This window comes from Talpa europaea (genome assembly GCF_964194135.1).
Source record: "Talpa europaea genome assembly, chromosome: 1".
NCBI lineage: Eukaryota > Metazoa > Chordata > Mammalia > Eulipotyphla > Talpidae > Talpa > Talpa europaea.
Genome location: NC_140073.1, coordinates 1,003,225 through 1,025,122, shown reverse-complemented (window position 1 = coordinate 1,025,122; position 21,898 = coordinate 1,003,225). Strand labels below are relative to the sequence as shown.

Here is a 21,898-nt window from a genome sequence, read left to right as displayed (position 1 = left end):
CAGCTGGTCCTGCCTGTCCTTCTCAGAGTCTTCGCTTTGAAAGAATCAGGTGCTCATGAGGTGGGCCCACGCGAAGCGCTCAAGGGCCTCCCCTCAGCCCCTCTCCCCAGTCAGCAGCGTGAGGCCCCAGGGGCTCCCCATGCCACCCCGTCACTAGCACGGTCTCCACGGGGACCTCCGTGGGGCTGGGGGCTGCCCCCGCAGCAGGGGACTCTCCTGCCACAGACAGCTGCTGCCCCGGGAGCAGGCTGGCCAGGGCGCCACTGCAGGGTCCTGGGGTACCGGGAGGCCACGCCGGAGGCCTAGGGCTGGGGTGCCGGGAGCAGCCCCCTCCTCTTCCTGGGCTCACTTTATCCCGTCGGTTCTGAGGGATTTTTAAAAAGGTGTGACGCTGTCGTGTGGGGCGTAGGCCTCTCCCAGGCGCGCTTTGGGCTTTGTCCTAAGTGCTGGGTGTTCTCCCTTCACACGCGGCGGGCCTGCCTCTCACTGCTGACACGGGCCTCCCACCCTGAGGTAGCACAACCGCCTCCGAGTGAGTCTCGTCAGCGCATGAACCTGTGTGTTTTGCATGTAGGTTCTGGCGTCTACCGTGATGGCTCACGCTTGGGAGATCTTCCGGCATCAGAGGATGGAAACGCAGACGGAGGCTGCCCCAGCTCACGGCAAACACGTAGACCACGAGCCAGAGGGCGGCCCGAAGCACCGGCCGGCCGGGTCTGGCTGTGGCCCTCGCGGCGCGGTAGCTGGGGCTGGCTGGGGAAGCGGGACTTGGGCCTATCGAGGCTGGACAAATCGGCTCTGCGGGAGCCCAGCCCGGTGCTGCGAGGCAGCCGCACGCCTGTGCCTGTCAGGGATGCATGTCTTGTGCCTGGCGCAGGCTGGGAGGGCGGCACAGGCGAGCCCATGGAGGGGCTACGTCCCAGCCTGCCTGGGCAGGGGGCCCGCGGCCTCACCAGGACGCAGCCGAGCTGGGCGACTGGGCCTGCCGAGGGGGCACACGACGGGCCCTCGCCCTCACCCGGGAACCACAACAGGGCAGCCATGGAAGGCAGGCTGTTGCCCCCAAAGCCGCGCGCTGACCACGTGGCCCAGCACCCCCAGGTACGCCACCGAGAGCACTGAAGCCGACACCCCAGGCCCCACGCACGATGCCCCAGGCCCTCAGGTGGCCAGCGACAGCCGTGTCCACGCAGCGTGGACAGGTGCTCACGCTCTGGCCAGCCGGCGAGGGGAGCTGCGTGTCACGTGTTCCTGCCCGTGGGGCCTGGAAAAGGCAAACTTCAGGGACATGTGCAGACCCACGGCGGCCAGCAGCTGGGGAGGGGCTTGTCTTCCCGAGCCGGCTCGGCCGATGGCCATGGCGTGTGTGTCCTACTTCGGGCGTGGGGGCGGCACAGCGGCGGGGAGGGGTGGCATGGTGGCCGGCTCTGCCTGGGCCGGACACTCTGGCTGAGACAGGCTGCCGTGACCAGCACCGTCTGGCCACTGCACGGACACTCGGGATGGACACGTGAGCCCCCGTTTCTCAGGGGAGGGAAGACGCAGCAGGAAGCGGCGCGACCCCACGGCGGGCCGACCGGCGTCACAGCACACGGGGTTCTGACTGTGAGAGGCTGGCCATGGCCGCATCACACGCAGGCCCTCATGGGGGCTGCCTGCGGACCCCACATGTGTGGGGGCGGGCCCGGTGCAGGGGCTGCCTCCAAACGCTCCAGAGCGGTGCCGAGAGCCCCAGGCCGGGCCGCACACCCGGGAAAGGCCCGGCCGGTGTTGGGGTCTGAGGAGGTGCACCCAGCTGGCTGCGCGACCCTGGGCTGGCTGGGCCTGCCGGGCAGGAATGTGCTGGCCGGTTAACCCCAGGGACAACCGGCCCCAGCGGGGGCAGAGGCCTCCCCACGGCTTGTTTGTCCAGAGAAGAAGGGAGGCCCTGCAGCACAGGTCGAGACCTGGGGTCGGCCCCCATCCTGGCCCGGGGCCCATCCCTCAGAAAGGCCGGCAGGCAGGACAGGCGGCTCCCCCTCCCCACCCCCACCGCAGCCTCCGCCAGCCCAGGCGGGCGCCCCAGACACGGCGGCACGCTGCCCCCTTCAGGCCGGGTGGGGCCAGGGCCCGTCCCAAGCCGCGGCCTGTCACCCCCACGGGGCTCTGAGGGGCTGAGAGGCTGAGCAGAGACGCGGGGGAGACGGCCGGCCGCCCGCAGCTGCCATCAGGACCGGCCGCACGGAAGGGTGGGTGCCCCTCGGGACGCCCCGGGAGGCCCGGGAGAGGGTGCGGCCTCGGTGGCAGGGACTCCCTCTTTCCCAGGAGCCCTGGCTTTGCCTCTTTCATTCCTTGGCTGTCTCTGTCTTGCCGAGGCCAGAATCTGGGCCTCAGTTTTCAGGGCAGAACAAAACAATTTTGTTTTCTAGGAAAATGGGAGGTCTGGGATGGCCAATGCGGCCTCTGGCGTGGCGACTCCCACAGCTGGCCAGGCCGCCTGCCAAGTCTCACCCTCTCCCCGGAGAGCAGCACTTCCCGCCCAGGCAGCCGCCCGCGCCACGGCGATTTTTAATTTTCTTAAACACACAGACACACGCAGAGACACATCCATATGCACACGCATTCACATGCAGGCACACACGTGTGCACAGAAGAAAGATTGGAAGGAAGTGGCTCAAAATGCTGACGGCCTCCCTGGGTGGACAGACCGTGGGAGCTTGTCACGTCTTTCCCTGGGGCCTGTTTCCTGTCCTCTGTCCCCAGGCAGGGCCCTGGTCTGAGCCTGACCTCCAGCCCATGGCCCTACCCCCTCGCCCTGGACCAGAGCATGTCCGTGTCCGAGAGCCCCCGCAGCAGGCGCTGCAGCCTGCCCACCCCCAGCAGCGTCTGGCTCTCCCCCAGCCCCGGCCCTGCCGTCTCGCCCCCAAAACACAAGCAGGCGAAGCCCATGTCCCCACATTCTACACAACAGTGACCCGACTTCATTGTCACGGCAGCACGGTGGACGGCAGCTTTGACCCCGTCCCCAGATGAGCCAGTCGACCTTCAGAAAGACTGAGAGTCACGCCTGGGGCCACCCCAAGCAGGCCAGGGCGCCCTCACTCGCCCGCAGGCCCGCAGCGCCCTCTGCCCCGGAGTCTGCGGGGCCTGGGCCCTCCCCCAGTGACTGATGAAAGTCCTGCCCGGCTCCCAGGTGTAACCCAAGGCCGAGCCAGCCTCGCCCCAAGATGCCCCTCCCCTGGCCTGCACCGGGGCTTCAGGTCTGCACCGGTCCCCGGCCCAGGGACCTTGCCCTCCACCCGCCCCCGCCCACCCCTGAGGCCGCACCAGGCTGTTCCCTGAGCCCGCCGCCCCTGGCCTTCCCAGTCCAAATCCCTTCCCCGCCCCCCCCCCAAAATCCACCCCCTCTTGGCGGATTTGCCAAAGCCCCCTAGATCCAGCACCCCCTCCCAGGCATCCGGACAGCTGCAGCCAGGCCCTGCGTGACATCGCCAGGCCCGGCCTGGCCCAGCCAGCTGCCCGGCCCACTCGCAGACCCCGCGCCAGCTCGGCCGCGCCACCTGCGTCTCACTCCCAGGCGAGAAGTCGGGGACACGGGCGGCCAGTGTGAGGCCATTCCCACCACAGCTGCCAGGAGCAGCGAGCAGAGGGGTGAGAGGCTTATTTGCAGCTGGCCCCGGGCCGCAGAGGAAATACCTTGCTGAGCTGGACACCTGTTGTTTTCCCCGGCCAGGCGGCCAGGCTTGGCTGCTGGGAACAGCTTCTCGAATCTTCCTTCCAGGGAAGCTGCTCCTTCCCCACACTCAGGCCATCCCTGGGGGACCAGCAGTGCAGGCCTGGGGCTTCGGAGCCACAGGCTGGTGTGAGCACAGCTGGGCCTTGGGTCAGGGTCCCCAGTCTCGCCCCCAACTCTGCAGTAGCTACGGAGAGGGGCAGCCTGCTCTGGGGGGTTTGTTGAGCTGGTGGCCACCATGCCCCCCGAGGAAGCCCCCTAGGGGGGGCAGGAGAGCACACAGAGGAGAGTGGGAACAGGCAGGGGCACGTCCCCCTGGGGTGCAGCTGGCCTGAGACAGCTGGGCCCAGATGTGCAGACCCAGGGCTGCCCCTTTGTGCTGAGTTTCCCTGAGTCGGGCCCCCAACATCTCTCACCAAGAGGTTCTTCGCGAATCTGCGTGACAAATGGGGGCAGGGAGGAGGCAAGAACTGGGCCAAGGCAATACCCTGGGAAGTCACGGGCACGTGAGCCCCTAACTCCTCTCACAGCCTTTGCTGCACCTGGGGGGCTCAGGGAGGGGCCCCACTGCCAGAGCTGATGCCCAGCCTGAGCCCCGCTTCAGAGAAGCAGGACAGACTGGACATGAGCGCCGCAGGGAGGGGGCATGGTCATGGCCACCTGGGGAATCCTGGCAAGTCCTGAGGAGGACACTGGACCTTGCACAGCTTCAGGGCGAAGGCTCAGAGGACCCCGAGGCCCCAGGAATGGGGCTCACGGCTTCAGCACTGAAGTCTGAGTGGGAACGGAAAGTGTGCAGGCCCGGGGCGGGAGCGGGGCGCGAGAGGCCAGGGCTGGCCAGGACAGCGCGGGAACAGGAGGGCCGCACGGCCGCCCACACGGCTTGGGCGACCCCTCGGGTCTGCAAGGCCAGGAAGTGACCGGCCGGGCCTCCAAGACCCCGCTCGGGGGAAGGTTCCCGGCAGCCGGAGCAGCCCCAGGAAACACTAATTCACAGGAATCCGGGCTCCGCGCCGGCCTCTCCGATTGCTGAGCTCACAGGACATTCCCAAGAAACCTCTGGAGAGGTGGGGAGGAAAGTTTCTGGATGAAGAAAACAAAAAAGTGGCCTTGATTTTCAAGGCGAAATTACAGAGGAAGAAAAAAATGTTTTTAATCTAATTAAGAGCAATCTTTCACCTTCATCACGGCCCCGCGGAAACGTGCCAGTTCTGAACTTCTCACAACAATCAAAGCAATCAGCGAGGAGCAGCCTTGGAAACGCGCGCAGGTGTTCGCAGAGTGCTCAGTGGGGAAATGAGTTGCAGGCCTCGGCCTCGGCATCCGGCTCCAGGCCTGGCCACCGAGCCCAGACATCTGCCGGGTCCGCCCCAGGCCCTGGGGGCGCGGGCTTGAGAAACACAGGCCCCTTCCCAGCCGCCCGCCGGCCAGATCTGGGCGGGGGCTCCTGCTGCTCCTCCAGCGGGGCCTGGACACAGCAGAGCCACCCCCGGGCCATACAGTCCCGTGAACAACCCACGCCAAGAGTGACCAACTCAGCCTGCCCCCCCACCCCCGCCATCCCCGCCGGCGGCGGGAGGCAGCAGGAGAGCCCGGGCCCGGGGGGCAGCTGTCCTCCAGTGTGACCCTCGGGCGGTCACCCGGGAGCCCGGCTGGTCAGCCCTCCGTGGCGAGAGGGGATGTGGCACGAGATGTGCATCCTCGGCAAAGGCCTGTCCCCTGGAGCAAGGTGCGGGGCGGGCACCGCTGGCTGCGGAGGCAGAGAACGCAGCGCCCAGTTGGCAAGGACTGGGCAGCCGGCCCCACCCACAACCCCGCGGCACTCACGTTCCCTGCTAGCACAGGCCGCCGGGGCTCCCTGACCACCTCGGACCGCGGTCACCTGGCCAGAGGTGACGCAGAGCCGACCCCAAGGGGCGTCCCTCAGCCCTGCAGGATGAACGCCCTCCAGTACTCCCGCGCCAGCTCCGGGGGGCCCCAGGAGGCTCGGCCCACAACCCGCCGTCCGCCCGACTCCTCAGCGGCCAGGCCTGCCTGGTGCGGCCCCAGCCGGGCAGGGGAAGTGGTCCGAGCATTTACATTTCAGGAGCTCCCGTGGGTGCTGGGTGAAGGGCAGCAGAAAGGAGGCAGGACAGAGGCTGAGGGCTCAGGCAGCTGTGGGCCATCGAGAAAGCGGGTGCCATGTGCCCCCACAGCTTCGTGCCACTTAGGAAAAGGCGCCGTAAGAGCCTGTGGCCTCTGGAGGGTGAGTCGGGCACCCCTGTCCCCCTTCCAGTCCTCACCTGCTCCTCCCCCGAAAGCATAAAAGCCCAAAGTGCAGAGACAGCTGTGCCCCGCAGCCCCAGGTCACCGTGGGGCAGCAGACCCCACGGGCCGAGGAGGACCCAGCCCTGTCCAGGGAGCCAAGAGAGCGGGTGAGCCCAGGAGGCTGTCGGGGCACAGCAGCCCATGAACACCGGCACTGCCCGCCCAGCTCGGGGTCCTGAAGGGGAACGCCGGCCCTGTGTGGCCCCGCCGGTCCTGGGTGGGCATCCCCACGAGTGGTCTGTGTCCCCTCAAGGCTCCTTCCCTCGGGGCACAAGCATCGGTCGCAGAGGCAGGCCAGCCCAGGGGGAGGCCACCGCGAGGCCCCAGCCAGAGAGCCCAGAGGCCGGGCTTCCTCGCCCTTCCCCCCTCCTGCTCAGGCCCCTGGCTCTCAAGGGAAACTTGGTGAAAATACCACGAACCAAGCTAGGGGAGCAGGGCCCTCGAACCACGCAGGCACGTCTCAGCCGCAGCGAAGACACCAAGGCCTCAGCCATGGTCACTGCCGGGAAAGCCCGGGAGGGAGGTGTGATGCGGGGCGCTGGACAGGGCGCCAGGCCCGGCTCTCAGTAAAAAGCCGCAGGCGTGTAGAGAGACAGCACAGCAGGCCCGTCCACACAGGAGACCCAGAAGCTTCCTCAGGAGGATGCCGAGTTCACTCCATGTACACTTAGATCTTTCTATAAAAGGCCGTCGATGAACCACTGGCTTCCAGCACCGCACAGGGTTCAAGGGTCGACCTGCAGGCCTGCGTCTACACCCCCGCGCCGGGTCAGTTCAGAGCCACCCACATTATCAAACACCCTTCCTGCCCCCGGCACCCACCATATTTTCCTGAGTCTAAGTTATTTCTGTTGTGTTTTGTGTCCGTGTGCTTTATTTATTTTCCACATGACTGAAATTATCTGGTGACTGTCTCACTTTCAAACTTATTTTGCTTAGAATCACCTCAAGTTCCATCTACATTGACCCAAAAAGCAATAGCATCTTTTTACATAGCTGACAAGCAGTGCATTGAGCCAGGTCCAGACCACACCTTCGCTGCCCAGCGCCTGCACAGGGTGTTCGGGCACCCACACGCTGGGCTGCTGTGCGTGGGCCGCTGTGCACGCAGGTGCACGCATCTTTGTGAAAGTCACACATACACTTTGGCCTGCGTCTATTATCGTAAGTGACAAAACACATTTTCCGTATGTCAGCTCCTTAGCCTGAGCTAACCAACTGTCTCAAATACGCCCAAAGAGCAAAAGGTGACCAGGAACGTGAGGTACGACAGGAGGAGACGCCAGCGGGTTGGCGTCAGAAACAGGAATTGAATGAACTCGGGCTGAACGTGGAAGCACTGACTACTGGAGGCCCCACTGGCGCGTCAGAACCACAGAAGAAAGAATCTTCAAGTGGACTTGAAGTTGGGGCAACTGAAGTCTCAGTCTGAGGAGTAGGAGCAAAAGGAAGAGCAGCCCCCTGGGGCCCGGGGCACCAACAGGCAGCCCCACACAGGCCCCATGGGGCTGCCGAGGGGAGCGGCAAGCGGGAGGGGTGCAGGAGCTTATGTGGAGAAATAACACCCAACATTCTCCCAATTTGATGAAAGAGGGATGCGAAGCTGTCAGAGGCTCAGTGAACTTCCAGAGCCACGTGGCAGTCGTGTTGCTGAGACAAAGACGGAACTAAAAAAGGAGGGAGGAGTCGCTCGCCACGTCAGGGGCATTTGAGAAGATGAACACGTTTCTCGGCAGAAAGCTCGGAGGCCAGAAGGGAGCGGGGGGCAGCGGGTCTAGAATTCCACATCTAGCAAAATATCTTTCAACAATGATGGACAGATGAAGGCTCTCCCATTTAAACAGCAGCCGAGAGGTTCGTTGCTAGCGAGCCTGCCCCATGGGCACCGCTAAGAGCACCCCAGGGTGACGGGAACGAGCTCTGGAGAGCGACCCAGAGCATCTGAGGAAGCGAGTCCCCGGAACGTAGGCATAAAGGTAGTGGTGGTGTCTTCAGTTTGACTTTTCTTTCCAATACGACTCAAAAGACAGATGCATAAAGCAGCGATGACACCGCTCTGCGACGGGAGTACAATGTATGGAAATATGATCTGTGATGATAACGCGAGGGGTGGAGCTGACTTCTGCATACAGTTGAAGCAAATTTGGCCTAAGTTTAAGATATTAAATGTAACCTCCATGGTAAAAAATATACAAAGGAACTGAAGAAAAAATCACTGGCCCAGAACTCAGTTAAACACAAAACAAGGCAGCGAAGGGAAAATGAGGACCAAAAAGGACAGAAAATCTACAGAAATCAGAATGGCCAAAGCACATCTTTATCAGGAATTACTGTAAATATAAATGGATTAAATTCTCCAAACAAAAGACAGATTGGCAGGATGGATTTTGAAAAATAACCCGTCCCACCCTGTCCACAAGAGAATCACTTTAGATTCCCCAAGTCACAGAGACATTGAAAGCAAAGGATGAGAAATGATATTCCGAACCAACAGTAACCAACAGAGAATTGGAGCGACTATAGCTACCAATACAGAAAACAAAAAAAGGTTTTAAACCAGTTCATCAAAAAAGATGTAACGGTTACGACATTATAAAACAGAGCCCCAAAGCACAGGATCCAGGCATCGACAACGGGAGGAATCAATGGTTCTACAATAATCGCTGTAGGCTCAATACTGTACACTGGATAATGGACAGAGAACCAAACAGGACATTGCCAGGACACAGGAGACCCGAAAAACGCTATAAACCATCTAGACCTAACGAACACACAAGGACCCTAGACCCAGCAGCTGCAGGACACTGTCGAGTGCCCTGGGAATACTCTACGAACGCTGTCACGCTCGCTCACAGGGTATTTCAGTGTCATCTCTAACCAAGCGGCAAGAAAGAGGCAAGAAATCAGTAATAGAAGGAAACCTAGAAAATGAACGCGTATGTGGACATTAAATCACCCGCCTTTACAAACAAATCGATAAAAGAAGACATCACGAGGGAAACTAGAAAATACAGACAAATGAAAATGAAAACACAACATACCAAAGCAGATGGGGTGCAGAGAAAGTAGGGCGCGGGGGGCAGTTACAGTGGGAAGTTGCTATGTTACGAAGGAAACTAGAAAAAAAATCAAACTAAACCGAAAAGAAGGAAATAGCAAAATATGGAACTAGAGAGAAACGAAGGAGACCAGAACAATAGAATCCACTAAACCGAAAGTGGGTTATTTTTTAAAAGATCAACAAAAATCAGTAAGTCTTTAGCTGGAATGGAGACAAATTAGACGACTTGCGAGTCAATGACATCATCAAGGACAGTGTGGACATTACCATCAACCTTACAGAAATCAAAAGAATTACAAGAAACGAACAATTGTACATCAGCATACCCTAGAGGACGTGGTTAAAGCCTTAACACGCAGATGATAAAACACAGGCTGAAGAAGAAATGGAAATTCTGAACACAACTTACAACCAGTTAAATGCCTGAGCTAGTTCGCAGACATCGAATGAGGAGCAGCTCAGGAGCGGATGATTTCATTGGTGACATACACGAGGCCTGTAAAGGATGCACACCAGCCCGTCACAGACCCCAACAAAAGCAGGAGGGGGGCGCTGGCAATGCTTTCTGTGAGGTCGCACCACCCCGACACCAAAGACAGACGAATAAGCCACAAAACAGACACCCACGACCACTGTCCCGACAGGACACCAGTCAGCCCGACCCAGCAGCGTGTTCACAGGCGTCTACACGGGACCAAGTGCCCTCTTCTTGGGGATGGAAGGGTCAGGTACGGAAAACCAGTGCAACGCACAGTCACAGAATCATCTCACTTGACACAGAAAAGAAACCCGACACAATCCAACCTGCCGGGAGAAACATGCTCAGGAAAGCAGGGAGGGAGGCCTCAAGATGCAGCGCGCGCGGATGCAAACCACCACCGTCGCCCTCGGGGGCGGGAGAGTGAGCTTCGGGGGTGAGGGGACCAGGAGCACGAGGATGCTCACTTTCACCGCGGATTCTCCACAGTGTTCTCGAAGTTTAAGCCCCAACTAGGCAAATAAAAAGTATCAAAATGGCAAAGGAATAGAGAAAACGACCACTATTACAGACGACATGGCCCTTCATGGAGAAAACCCCAAAGTGGGAAAAGAAAGAAAGACAAGCAAGCCCTCCACGATCTAACGGCTTTACAAAGCTGCGGGTATCTGGCCAACAGGCAAAAACCACTTGTGGGTCTAGATAAGAGCAACAAGCACGCTGAAGAGGAAGAGCCTTTACCACTCCATTCAAGACCAAAGGACCCCGGAGCAGGGGTGCCCAGGGGGCCAAGGACGCCTGGGCCCAAACCCACGAAACTGCTGGAAGAAATGAAAACGCAGACAGACGGAGGGCGCCTGTGCGCGCTCGGCCGGGAGACTTGGTGCCGTCACGTGAGCCGCCGTGACCCGGTTCAGGCGGCCTCGTGTGCAGAAATGGAGAAGCTGATGCGGAAAGTACTTGGGAAGCGCCACGGGCCTCGAATGGCTACAGTGATGCTGACACAGCGCAGGTCGGAAGACGCCCGCGCCCCTGGTGGAGGCTCGCGCAGAGCTGCGGCGGTGACGCCAATGAGACGGGAGCAGCCGCGGCTCGCACAGCGCCCAGCAGGCCTGCAGCGGGGCCACCCCAGTCCGTCACAGGCTGAAGCAAGCAGACGGCGGCAGGCAGAGAGGGAGGGCCGGTCCCGCTCCACCACGTGCAAAAATGACCTCAAGATGGATCCAAAACCTAAATATAAAAGTTAAAACCAAAACGCTGTCAGAAAACGCGATCGTGGACTTGGAGCCGACTGTTGAACGTGCGTGTGGCGGGCAGCGGTGCAGACACACTCAAGGCCCTGAGGTGCTGGCTTCAGAACAGCTTGGTCTTGTCGCGTGAAATCACCTCGTTAAAAGAGGACACACACCCCAGCACACTCCAGAACATGAAGCAGGACGAAGAAGGCACGTCAGAGGCTGCGGCCAAGGCCCCAGGGGGGTGAAGGGCCTGGGGGGTGGCTCAGCTTGGTGACGTGGGTTTATCTCCTTGAGCTCTGGCGAAGAAGGAAACACACAAGGATGCCCTCGCCCTCGCCCCTGGCATTGCAAAGAAACTGCCTGCAAAGGGCAGACCTGGCCCAGGGGCATTCGCAGCTGGAGCCTGACGGGCTGCAGGAGCAGGCCACGCCCCAACGCCACCACAAAGATGAAAACCGAGGATGTAAACATCTCTGGTAATGAGACCCTCCCCCACAAACCAACCACAAAACGGGAGACTGACTATCAGCAGCACAGACTGACGCAAACAGCCTCGAGGGACAATTGGGGTGTGAAAACCCTGAGCCAAATAAAACACTGGGACACAGACGGAAATGGGGAGATGTGACCACAGATGCGTGAGCTAATGAGAGAAACACAAAAGCATGAAACAAGATAACAGAGACAAAGACTGGCTCGATGAAGTGAGGATGGCCCAGGGGCCCCGGGACAAGTCCCCAAAGGAGAAAATAAAGGCCAGAGAGAGAGAGAGACGATCTTTAAGCCTGCAGCTAAGAAAATGCCCGCAACTACAACACGATCTCCTCTTTCCTAGAAAGGACCCCCGTGGTACCATGGAAATCCAACCTGGCCGCCTCGTGGCAAGCCCAGGGGCATTAAACCACGACAAGAGTGAAAAGGAAACCACTAGTGAGACGTGTAAACATTCATACGCACCATGTGTCATGAGGAAACCAAGCGCACCCACAAACTACGGAGACAAAACCACTAGGACAGTAACAGGCAGCAGCAAGACCGAAGACAACAATGATGTGACTAGGACATGAGCAAAAAACATGCCCCTTGAAGGGAAGCGTGTCCACACGATGAACATGACCAGACGCCTGCGGGTTAGTGGCTGAGATGCCTGGGAACTAGGAAGTGAAGGTGCCCGGGCAACCGCGAGCGCCAAGGGGCCGGGCTAGGATTCTGCTGCGAGGAAAATGGGCGCCGGTGTGGGAGAAGCCGCCGTGGAACAGACGGTGACGCTGTGCACGACTAAAGGCCACATTTCACGGCGGGTCTGGAGTGTGAACCAGCTGCTGGAGAGGCACGGAGACATGAAGGCGCCAGGAAGAGGAGGCCTGCGCCCCCACCTGCCCCCGACAGGCCCAGAGGCCAAGAAGCTCAGAGGTACGTGTGCCCTGGGGCCCAGGCGGCCAACTTCAGGGGCGCCGCGGAGTGAAGGATCCCTCTGAGCACACAGGTAAAGCTTTAAATAGGTCGGTCAACCTGAAAATATACAAGCCAGGCAAAGCACAAATCTAAAGAAGTCATGGGAGGAAATAAGAGTGATAAGAGGAGACATTACGAGGCAGAACGGCGAGACACATCAAATGGATCAAAGAAGTATCCTGCATATTCGGAGAGAATCAAACCAAATACTCAGTCCAATTTAATTAAGGAGAAAAGAGAAAGCACGGGAGTCGCAGGGTGACAGAGAATGCACGGCGGAGGGGCTGTGACGGTCCCACGCCGCATTCTGTCACGCACAGCACCTGCAAGCCCCAGATGAAGCGATAACTGCTTTGCAAAATACAGTTTATGTAAAATGTATCTCAGAAACGGAAGCTTAATTGCACGAATTTCCATAGCATGTAGGAAAAGCCACCAAGGAGCGGCCCTGGATGCAAGCTCCCTGCCAGGGGCTCCCCCAGAACCCTGCAGACTGCAGCCCTGACCCTCGACGGGCTGGTCCAGAGCAAAGACACCGAAGGCGACTTTCCAGACATGCTTTGTAAGCGATCGTAGGTGGCACTGACAGCAAACGGGACAGAACAACAGCACGAAAGGAAGCCAAGGACCACTGTCCATCACAGATGCTGATGCCAAACCCTAAAGACGCCGCCACGTCAATGGCTTTAAGAAGCAACATGGCGACCACCAAGCACTCATCGGTGTCCTCGTTACCCCCATGCAGGCCGGACGGGTCCTTCCTGGATAGAACACCCCCAGACGCCAACGGGCGAGACTCCGACACAAACCGAACTCAGGACACCCCAGCGCGAAGACACTGAACCCTTCTCCTAGAAAAGCTCCTCAAGCAAAACGTGAGGAGGAATAACGCGGAAGGGGCCTTGACAGTGGGTATCCCGGCAGAAGCCTCATGGATGTAAAACACAAAACCTTTTAAAATCGAGGGAGCAAAGGAGCAGGATGGCCATGGGAAACAGGCGGAACGTGAGGCGCACAGGCCAGGAAATGGTGTACAAAAATAGCTGAGCTGAAGGTTGCAGGGTCACTCGTGGAAAGATATATGTAAGCGAGAGCTATATCGAGAGGCCATTTTTAACCTATCAGATCAACAAGAATGCAAAATCTTTATCACTTGCTCTTCCGGCGAGGCAGTATGGGGCCCCCCGGTGCCGGCGGGGCTGCTGCCGGGGGGCTTGGGGCTGCTGCCAGGGGGTTGGGGCTGCTTCACCACACTGCCTAGTGGCCCGGGAATTGGCCATCGGGACACCCCTCCAGCATGCACCAAAAAATACGTGTGAGAGTATCCAGCACAGCCTTGTTTGCAATTAAAAATTGTTAGTGGCCAACCACAGCTCTGATGCGGGTGGGAGCACCCCCACCGATGGCCACGTGAGCAGAGGAACCTGGGGATCCGTGGGTGCCCCACCAGCTATGCTGGCCGTGCCAGGGCCCAGTGCACTGCAACGCACAGAGACCTCCAGGCCTGGCAGGAAGGACCACGCAGCACTCTGACCGTGCAGTATCTAAATCACCGACCGATACCCAGGCACAGAGCTAGTGGCACCTCGGATGTGTCCGGGCGGCGGGGGCACGCCAGCGCCACCAACAAGCCTGGTAGCCGGAAGGAGGTGAGTCCACCTGCAGGCAGCACAGGCTGCAAGGGCCCTCCAGGCCTCTGCTGTCAGGGAGCCACTTGGTACTTGAAGACTCCCAAGAAACAGCCTCCCTGCCCCGATGCCCTCACTGCTGAGTCTGACGTTCGCAGAACAAGTCACTCCCAAGAAGCAGGAGAGGAAGCCTTCGCTGCTAAGCACAGCTCGCAAAGGACTTTCCCTAACGACAAAGCCAAAGACAGTACCCCCAAACCAGCCAGCATCCCCCATGAATAAACATGCAAAAAAAAAATGGCTTTGAAAATATTAGCTGAAAGAATTGGGCTGTCTAGGGGACATGGCAAGTGCTCACCACCGGGGCTCACTCTAGGGGTGCAAAACTGGCTCCGTACTCACATCACTCAATACAATGCCCCATGTTGATACGTAGATAATAAAAGCCACGGAATCACATCAAGTGATCCACACATGCATTTGACAAATGCACTTGAAGGTTTCATGATAAAACCCTCAAGAATAAAAGGAAACGCCCTCAATTTGATGAGAGTCATTTTCAAAAACCACCCACCCTGCACCTAACAGACGTAACACGACAGCCGAAAGCTGTCCTCGGCCAGGGGAGCGACACGGGGACGTCCGCTCGCTGTTAGCCGACAAACCCCGACGTCACAGGCGGCGCCACGACCCCGCCGAGAAAGGCAGCGACAGCAGAGAGGGAAAGTGACCCGCCGCTGGGGGCATCATGCCAAGCGCGGCAAGTGCCAAAGACAAGGAGAAGGTCAGGAGCAGCGAGGAGGGTCGTCCACAAAATCAACACCAACCGTGTCACAGGAAGCAGCGGGGTAACCCCCAAGCATCAGAGAAGACGATGAATGAAGGATCTTACGGCCAGAAGGACGTCTCTCGGGAAGAAGGCCACACCAGGCGTTCCCACATAAACGCCCTCGGGTCCCTGTCAGCACACACCCCTGTCAGAGCTCCTGAGAGGAGTTTTCCGGGCAGAAAGCAAGTGGCCCCAAGAGCCAACCGAACTCCCACGCGATAAAGCAAAAATAAAGGGTGCAGAGGGCCCCCTGGGGCAGGGGCCCGTGCCCCACACTCTAGCTCTTGGGAGGAACCAGGCCTGCCTGTACCAAGCAAGGCCTCGTGTGCCAGCCCGCGCCGCAGAGAAGCTGCCGATGCACTGACACGACCCGACGGAGGCTGGTTCTCACACACCGCCCTGAGCACGGGAAACAGCAGCGGCTGCAACGTGAAGCCACGGGGAGCAAGGGGGGGCCGCAGGTGTCACGTCAGGCGGCGGCACACCCCGCGCACTCGCCCACTTCCCGTCTCGGCCTCTCAAGGGCAGAGCTGAAGTAGTCGCTGGCGGGGTTGGGGCGAACGGGACGCAAACACGAGCCCCCGGGATGGAGGGGGCTCAGGGGAGCGGACGGCCCGCAGCGTGAACGCCACCAGCCCGGGAAGCGGGACCTGCGGCCGAGAGTTGAGTTCCGGGGCCGCGTACCTGGACGCGCCACGCAAGCCTGGGCAGCTCCTCCAGTGGTTCGTACGAAGACGCTTCCCGAGCGGCGGCCGGACACTCCCGCAAGGTCGGGGTGGCGCCGACACTGACATGGCTGCGGGCGCTCTGGCGGGCCGAGCCGAGGAGGCAGGCGGCCAAACCCCGGGGGCCGAGCGCCCCAGTGCTCCGCGAGATCCGCGGGCGCGTTCCATAGGATTCACCTGCCGTCCACATGCAAATGGCGCCAGTTGGGAGGAGCAGGCGCCTCCTCAGCAGGGTGCAGCCGCCTGGCCAGTAGCCACAGCTGACCCCTGCTCCGTGGTCAAAGACGAGTGAGCAGATCAGGAGCAATACGGAGGTGACCGCTCACCACGGCTACTCAGCGCCGAGCTGGAGCCTGGCCAGGGCCCTTAGGTGAGCCATCGAGGAGACGGCCCCGTTTGGAAAGACCCGAGCAAAGCTTGTGTTCAGAGGCGATGCGAGCAGGGAGGCGGCTGGAGCTGGTTAGCGCCGCCCAGGCAAGCGGGCCCACGCCGCAGCTCAAGGCCCAGGTGGTGCCTGTTGGCGTGGAGGGCTGACGGCTTCGGGGCAGGTTCCCCCACCTGCTGCCTGTAGGAAAAAATTCTAACCTCAAGACCCCCTTGTCTGGCTCCACTAGCCCTTCCTCCGCAGACCAGCTCCAGGCAAGGATAAAAGAAACAAGGACTGTAAGCGAGCTCGGCAATGGCAGGCTATCAGGCCAGTGAGCAGAGGCCACCGTGTCTCTACACACGCCAACCGCCAGGCCAGGAGGCGAAGAAACCTCCCCCAGAGCAGAGAAGCAGGAACGAGGCCCAGGTGGGGGTGCTTAAGGCCACACCTGGGCACTTAAAGGTGATCACATGGTCAACGCCATTTTATGGTTAAAAAAATACTCGGAAGTAAACATAACACCAGAAATGTGAAATCTGCACTCTGAAAATCACAAACATCACGGAAAGAGAAGAAGATCAAGTTAATAAAAGACACCCCGCATCCGTGGGTTGGAAGACAACGGTCCAAGATGGCGGTTCTCCCCGGACTGGTGTGTGAACAGAACACACGCTTCTTCCCCGGAGCCCCGCCGGCTTCCTTGACAGGCTGACTCTCCAATTCCCCGTCACTTTCAAGTGACCGAGGACAGCCAGTCTCGACCGCTCTTGAAAAGGAACGGGGTAGAGGATTCAGACGGTGCGCACACGGCGGGGGCAGATGGGGCGGTGCAGAACCGGGTCAGCCCCACCGGTGGCTGAGGGGTCAGCCTCAGCGCTGTCGCCTCCGGGAATGGTGACTTAATAAAACTGTCATCACAAACAAGCACAGGAGGACACAGGTAGGGTCGGGCCAGGCAGGCGTCCTTAGGCCTGACACCTAACGTGTACCCACACGGGGCTATGCTGGGCTTTGCTGGGAGAGAGACTTCTGCTCTGGGAAGGACCCAGTGAGGGTGGGAGGAAAGCTTCGCAGTGGCGGGACATTCTTGCAAGCCACACGTCTGACCGAAGGCGCGCCTGGAATACACAGAGACCTAAAACAGTCAAACACAGTCCATTGGAAAAAGGACAGATGACATGAACAGACGTTTCACTCACAGGATGTGCAAACGGGGAGCAAGCTGTGGGGAGAGTCGCCAGCCTGCAGGGGGATGCGGGGGACCCGGGACGAGCCCCCCTGCCTGGCACGCCGCGAGGGTCCCCGCACTACGCTGAGTAGGGGGGTGTGCGGGCGGCACCCAGGGCACCCAGGACGGAGGCCGTCGTTGGGGAGCTGCGGGTGGGCCCAGGAGGGCCCGGGGCCTCGGCCTGAGGCTCTGACACAACGGCTGCGGCCTGTTCCTCAGCACACCTGCACCTCCTTACAGCGGCTACTGCTGGAAACCCGGGCCTAGGATTCCAAACGCCCGCCCCCTCGCCGCCCTCCTCAGGGCAGAAACAAAACAAAGAAACCCAGGATCAAACTGGAACTCGGGCACCGGGCGTGCCCTGCCCGGCCTCTTGCACAGCGCTGCCCCCGCGGGCACTCGTCCTCAGAGGCCTTCAACAGAGGCAAAGTCAAGCCTCTGTTGAAAGTCCACCCCTACCTAAACCCATAAAAAGTTAAAAACAAGGCGACGGGAGAAACATCACGAAGCCAGAGCGGGGCCCCTGGGGAGGCCCCGACTCTGCGGAGCCGGAGCCGTGGGGCGTGGTGGGCGCCAGGGGCCGGGGCGCTGGCAGCGCTTGGAATGCAAGGAACAGCAGAGGATATAAAACAACAACAGGATAAGATAAGGGAAATATGAGCAGCTAGATTAGAAATAGCGGAGCTAAGAAACACTGTAGCTGACTCTGCAGACACAATGGCAGGCGGGGGCAGGCCCCAGAGCCCGGAGGGTCGTGAGCACGAAAGCCTGCCGGGGAACACAGTAGAACAATGTAGAGAAAAAACAAGACAACACAGTGTAGGAGCCGGAGCGGCTGACAGGAACAGCATCTGCACCAGGGCCCCGGCAGGAGAAGAGGAAGGTACAGAGAATTCACTCGGAGAAGCCATCACGGAAAACCATCTGAACCTGGGAAGCGGATCAGATGCTGTGTCCAAGAGGCCCGTGCAGCTCCAAACCAAATAAACCCAGACAGACACACCCAACGCATTATAACAAAGCGGCTGAAGAGCGAGGACAAGGGCAGGATGTGAAAACCAGCAGGGAAAGTGGGGGGCTTGGGGTGCTCTGGCCAGCCGGCTCCTCGGTAGAAACAGTCCAGGCTCGAAGGGCCTGGAAGGGCTATTGAGATAAGACACTCAAAGAGAAAGGCCGGCCCCGGCCCCTGACACAGCGGGATTCAGGACAGGGGAGAGTAAAGAGCTTCAGTGAAAAGCAAAAAGTAAAAGAATTTGCCAGCAGCAAGTCGCACGGGACGAAATCCTAGGGGGTTACTGCAAAGCCACAGAACAGGGGCCTGGAGAGCAGACGCCTGCGTCCCCGACCCTGGGGGATGAGGGGGAGGGTCAGTGTGGCCCCCAGAGCAAGGCAGGGCCGGGCAGCCCAGGGGTCACCCAGAGGCCATCCTCTGCTGGCCTCCGCAGACGCCTCACACAAGAAATAATGGCCGTGCCCCATAAAACAGCAGAAACGGAGCTTGAACGAAACGTGACAGGAAGCCCTGCAAAAATAGAGACGCAAACCCAGTCCACAGTCAAACAACAACAAAATGGCGACGTGCGCTCAGTCCCGGGAACCGCCCCAAACACGAGCGGCCTGAACCCACCGGTCAGAAGCCGCAGAGTCGCCGAGTGGATTTCATAGCAGAGCCCGGGGGGCTGCTGCCGCGGGGGCCCAGCTCCCCACAGAGACAAGCACCCCGTCCTCGGGCTGCAAGGCGGCCCGCAGGCAAAACCCAGGTCGGCCGCGGGCATAGCCGATGAGGGGGGCCGCCAGGTCAGAAAGGTAGTAAAAGCTCGAAACAGACCTGACACTCTAACGAAGGTCTAACAACAAGAACAGCGCTTCTTAGAGGCACCGAGCGACGCGTGCTGAGGAGCCTCGGACGACATCAGAGTGCAAGTGGGGTCCTGGTAGCCACGGCAATCCCGGGGGGGGGTGACAGCCCCCCCACTCACAACAACGGGGAGACCAGGGCACACCAAGAGAGGGCATAACTAGGGAAACAGCAGCCGCAGATGGGGAGCGTCACCAGGCAGGGCGGACGGGCAGCTACAGGGCCCTGTACCCCAAACTGCTCAGACACACGTCCTCAGGCGCACACGGAGCAGAACATGTGCTGGGGCACGGTCTATGGTCGATAAAGCCACAGAGATGGAAATTATGCCTAATATTTTCTCTATAATGCAATAAAATTAAAAATCAACTATAAGGAAAAAACCAGGAAAAGTATGAATAGCTGGAGAATGAACAACGTGCTGCTGAACAGCCACGGGGCGGAAGAGGAACTCAAGGCCGAATTTAGAAAGCACCTTGAGGTGAAGAGAAACGATGACGCCAGCGACAGACCCTGTGGGCCCCGCGAAAGCAGTCGAGGGAGAAGACGGCTGCAGAGCAGGCCTCCTCGAAGAAGCCAGAAAGACCCCAAGTAAACAATTTACTGTCACACCTAAAGCATCTTGAAGAAGAGGATCGAACAAGATCCAAGGTCAGCACAAGGACGGAAATGAAAATCAGCAGAAGTAAGCGAGCTAGACATTGACAGGCTACATTAAAAATCACTGAAAATGAGCCAGTTCTTTGAGAAGATAAACCTCTGGCGAAGCTTTTAAAAAAGGGGGAAAAACAATAAATTGAATCCGAATGAATGAGGAGGAATAACAGACATGCAGGAACGCAGAGGAGATCCTGTGAACAACTACATGCCAATAAATTCCATAATGTTAAAGAAATAGATGAATTTCCAGGCCAACGCAGTCAACAAAATGACCCCAGAAAGCAACAAATGAGTTGGACAAACTGATCACAAGGGCGGAAATTGAAACCGCAGCAAGAATTCCTCCCCAAAACAAAAGCCCAGAACCAGATGGCTTTTATCAAACCAGATGAATTTTATCAAAATTTTAAAGAACTAATGCTCGCCTTGCTCACACTGTCTTTAAAAATACAAGAGGGCTGCTCCCTCCTACGCTTCACGATGCCAACCTCACCCTAACGCGGACGCCAGAGACAGCACAGGACACTGCAGACCGACGTCCCTGGTGAACGTGGACCAAAAACTTACAACAAAACACCAGCGAACTGCCCTGAACAGGACGCCCCGAGGGTGATACAGCACGATCAAGGGGATTTACTTCAGAGATGCAAGGACGGTTTCATACACATCAATCAATTAAGAAGACGTCAATCACAGCAACAGACCTAAAGATAAAGATTATATAATATCAATCGGTGCAGAGAAAGCATTTATGACATACATTTATGACACACCCGTTTATGAGGAAACTCTAGACCAGGTGGGAAAACGAACCTTCCTCAACATAATAAAGGGCGCCACCCGACAGCCAGTAGAATACCCGCTGCAGAAAGGCGCACGGCCGTCCCCTACGGCGGGAAACAAGACGAGGGTGCCTGTGGTCAGCACGTCAGCTCAGGTCGAGGTTCTGGCCAGAGCTATCACACAAACACGAGAAATGACGGGGATGCAAGTCAGAAAGAAAGAGGTGAAGCTATCGCTATTTGCAGATGGTGATTCTATGTTCTGTAGTTTCCAGATCATACACAGAAGATCTCAAGGCCACCATCAAAAAGTTGTTAGAGACAAATGAATACAGCAAAGTGCGAGGCCACAAAATCAACATACAAAATCCACAACCTTCTTACACACAGACAACAAACGAGAAGCTGAAGAAATTCAGACAATGCCCCTATTCGTAACTGCTTCGAAAAAGAATCAAATACCTCAGAATCCACAAAGGAGGTAAAAGCCCTGTACAATGAGGACTGCAAGGAGGCACCGAGGGACTCTGACGGTGGCCTGACGGGCAGGAAGGACCCCCATGCTCGCGGGCGGGGAGGCCGGCTGTGACCGGAATGGCTGTCCTGCGGACCCCCATGCTCGCGGGCGGGGAGGCCGGCTGTGACCGGAATGGCTGTCCTGCCCGACATGACAAAGTCCCCGTCAAAATACCAGCAATATTTTTCCAAGATACAAAAAATAATGAAATTTACATGGAACCACAAAAGTCCTCGACTTGCAAATGCAGCCGCGAGAAGGAAGGAGGGAAACGCAGCACCCCGTTACCTGACTCAAGCCCCACGGTGGAGCAACACACTCCAAACAATGTGCTGTCGGACATAAGCCCGGGGACACCAGCACCTAAAGGGTGACCAAGCACCGATGGCCCCCAAATGGGGAAGGACAGTGTCTCTCCCGAAGGGTGCCGGGGAAACGGCTCAGGCATGCCCCGGGGAGTAGCTGGATCCCTCACAAACCCACATTCAAAGATAAATTCCAAGCGGGTCAAGACTGAGGTGCCAGACCTCCGCGGGGAGACGCACAGGAAAAGCGCCGGCGCGCGTTACACGCTGGCCACGAAGACAGTCCGCTGACTCTCTCCCCTGCAGCCCGGGCCTGGGAACAAACAGGAACAATCAGGATTACCGGGTGGCAAAAAGGCGGGGGGAAGCGGTTGATCGGACACACGTCTGCACGGGGCACATGTCCGCGCGGCTCGGCAGGACAGCCTGTCGCCCGCCGTAGCCCAGTGGGTGGGAGGAGAGGCCGGGCCGAGGCCCAAGCCGATGCCCAGGGGCGGGCGGAAAGCGCAGCCCTGTGCGGGGCAGGAGGTGGACCCGACGGGGGAGGGCCCCACAGCGGGGTCCTCCCTTCTCCCCAGTCACGTGCCTGGCAGTGCCTCCAAGGGTGGCGCACGGAGCCAGCAGGGGCGCGGCCCCCAGCCCGGGCGTGTCGGGGGCAGATCCCCACAGCCGGGGCGGAAGCCGCAGGCCCCGCGGCTGGCAGAGGGCAGCAAAGCGTGTTCTCGCCCAGCCGTGCCGGGCTCTGCAG

At 59.0% G+C, this 21,898-nt stretch overlaps 1 protein-coding gene across 3 annotated transcripts in view; it reads right to left on the bottom strand.

Moving 5' to 3' along the window:
- The window catches only part of KCNQ1 (potassium voltage-gated channel subfamily Q member 1), a gene marked incomplete at both ends in the record, with an annotated part of 173,434 nt that overhangs the window by 102,981 nt on the left and 48,555 nt on the right, over positions 1-21,898 (bottom strand). The gene's annotated exons all lie outside the window — the stretch shown is intronic.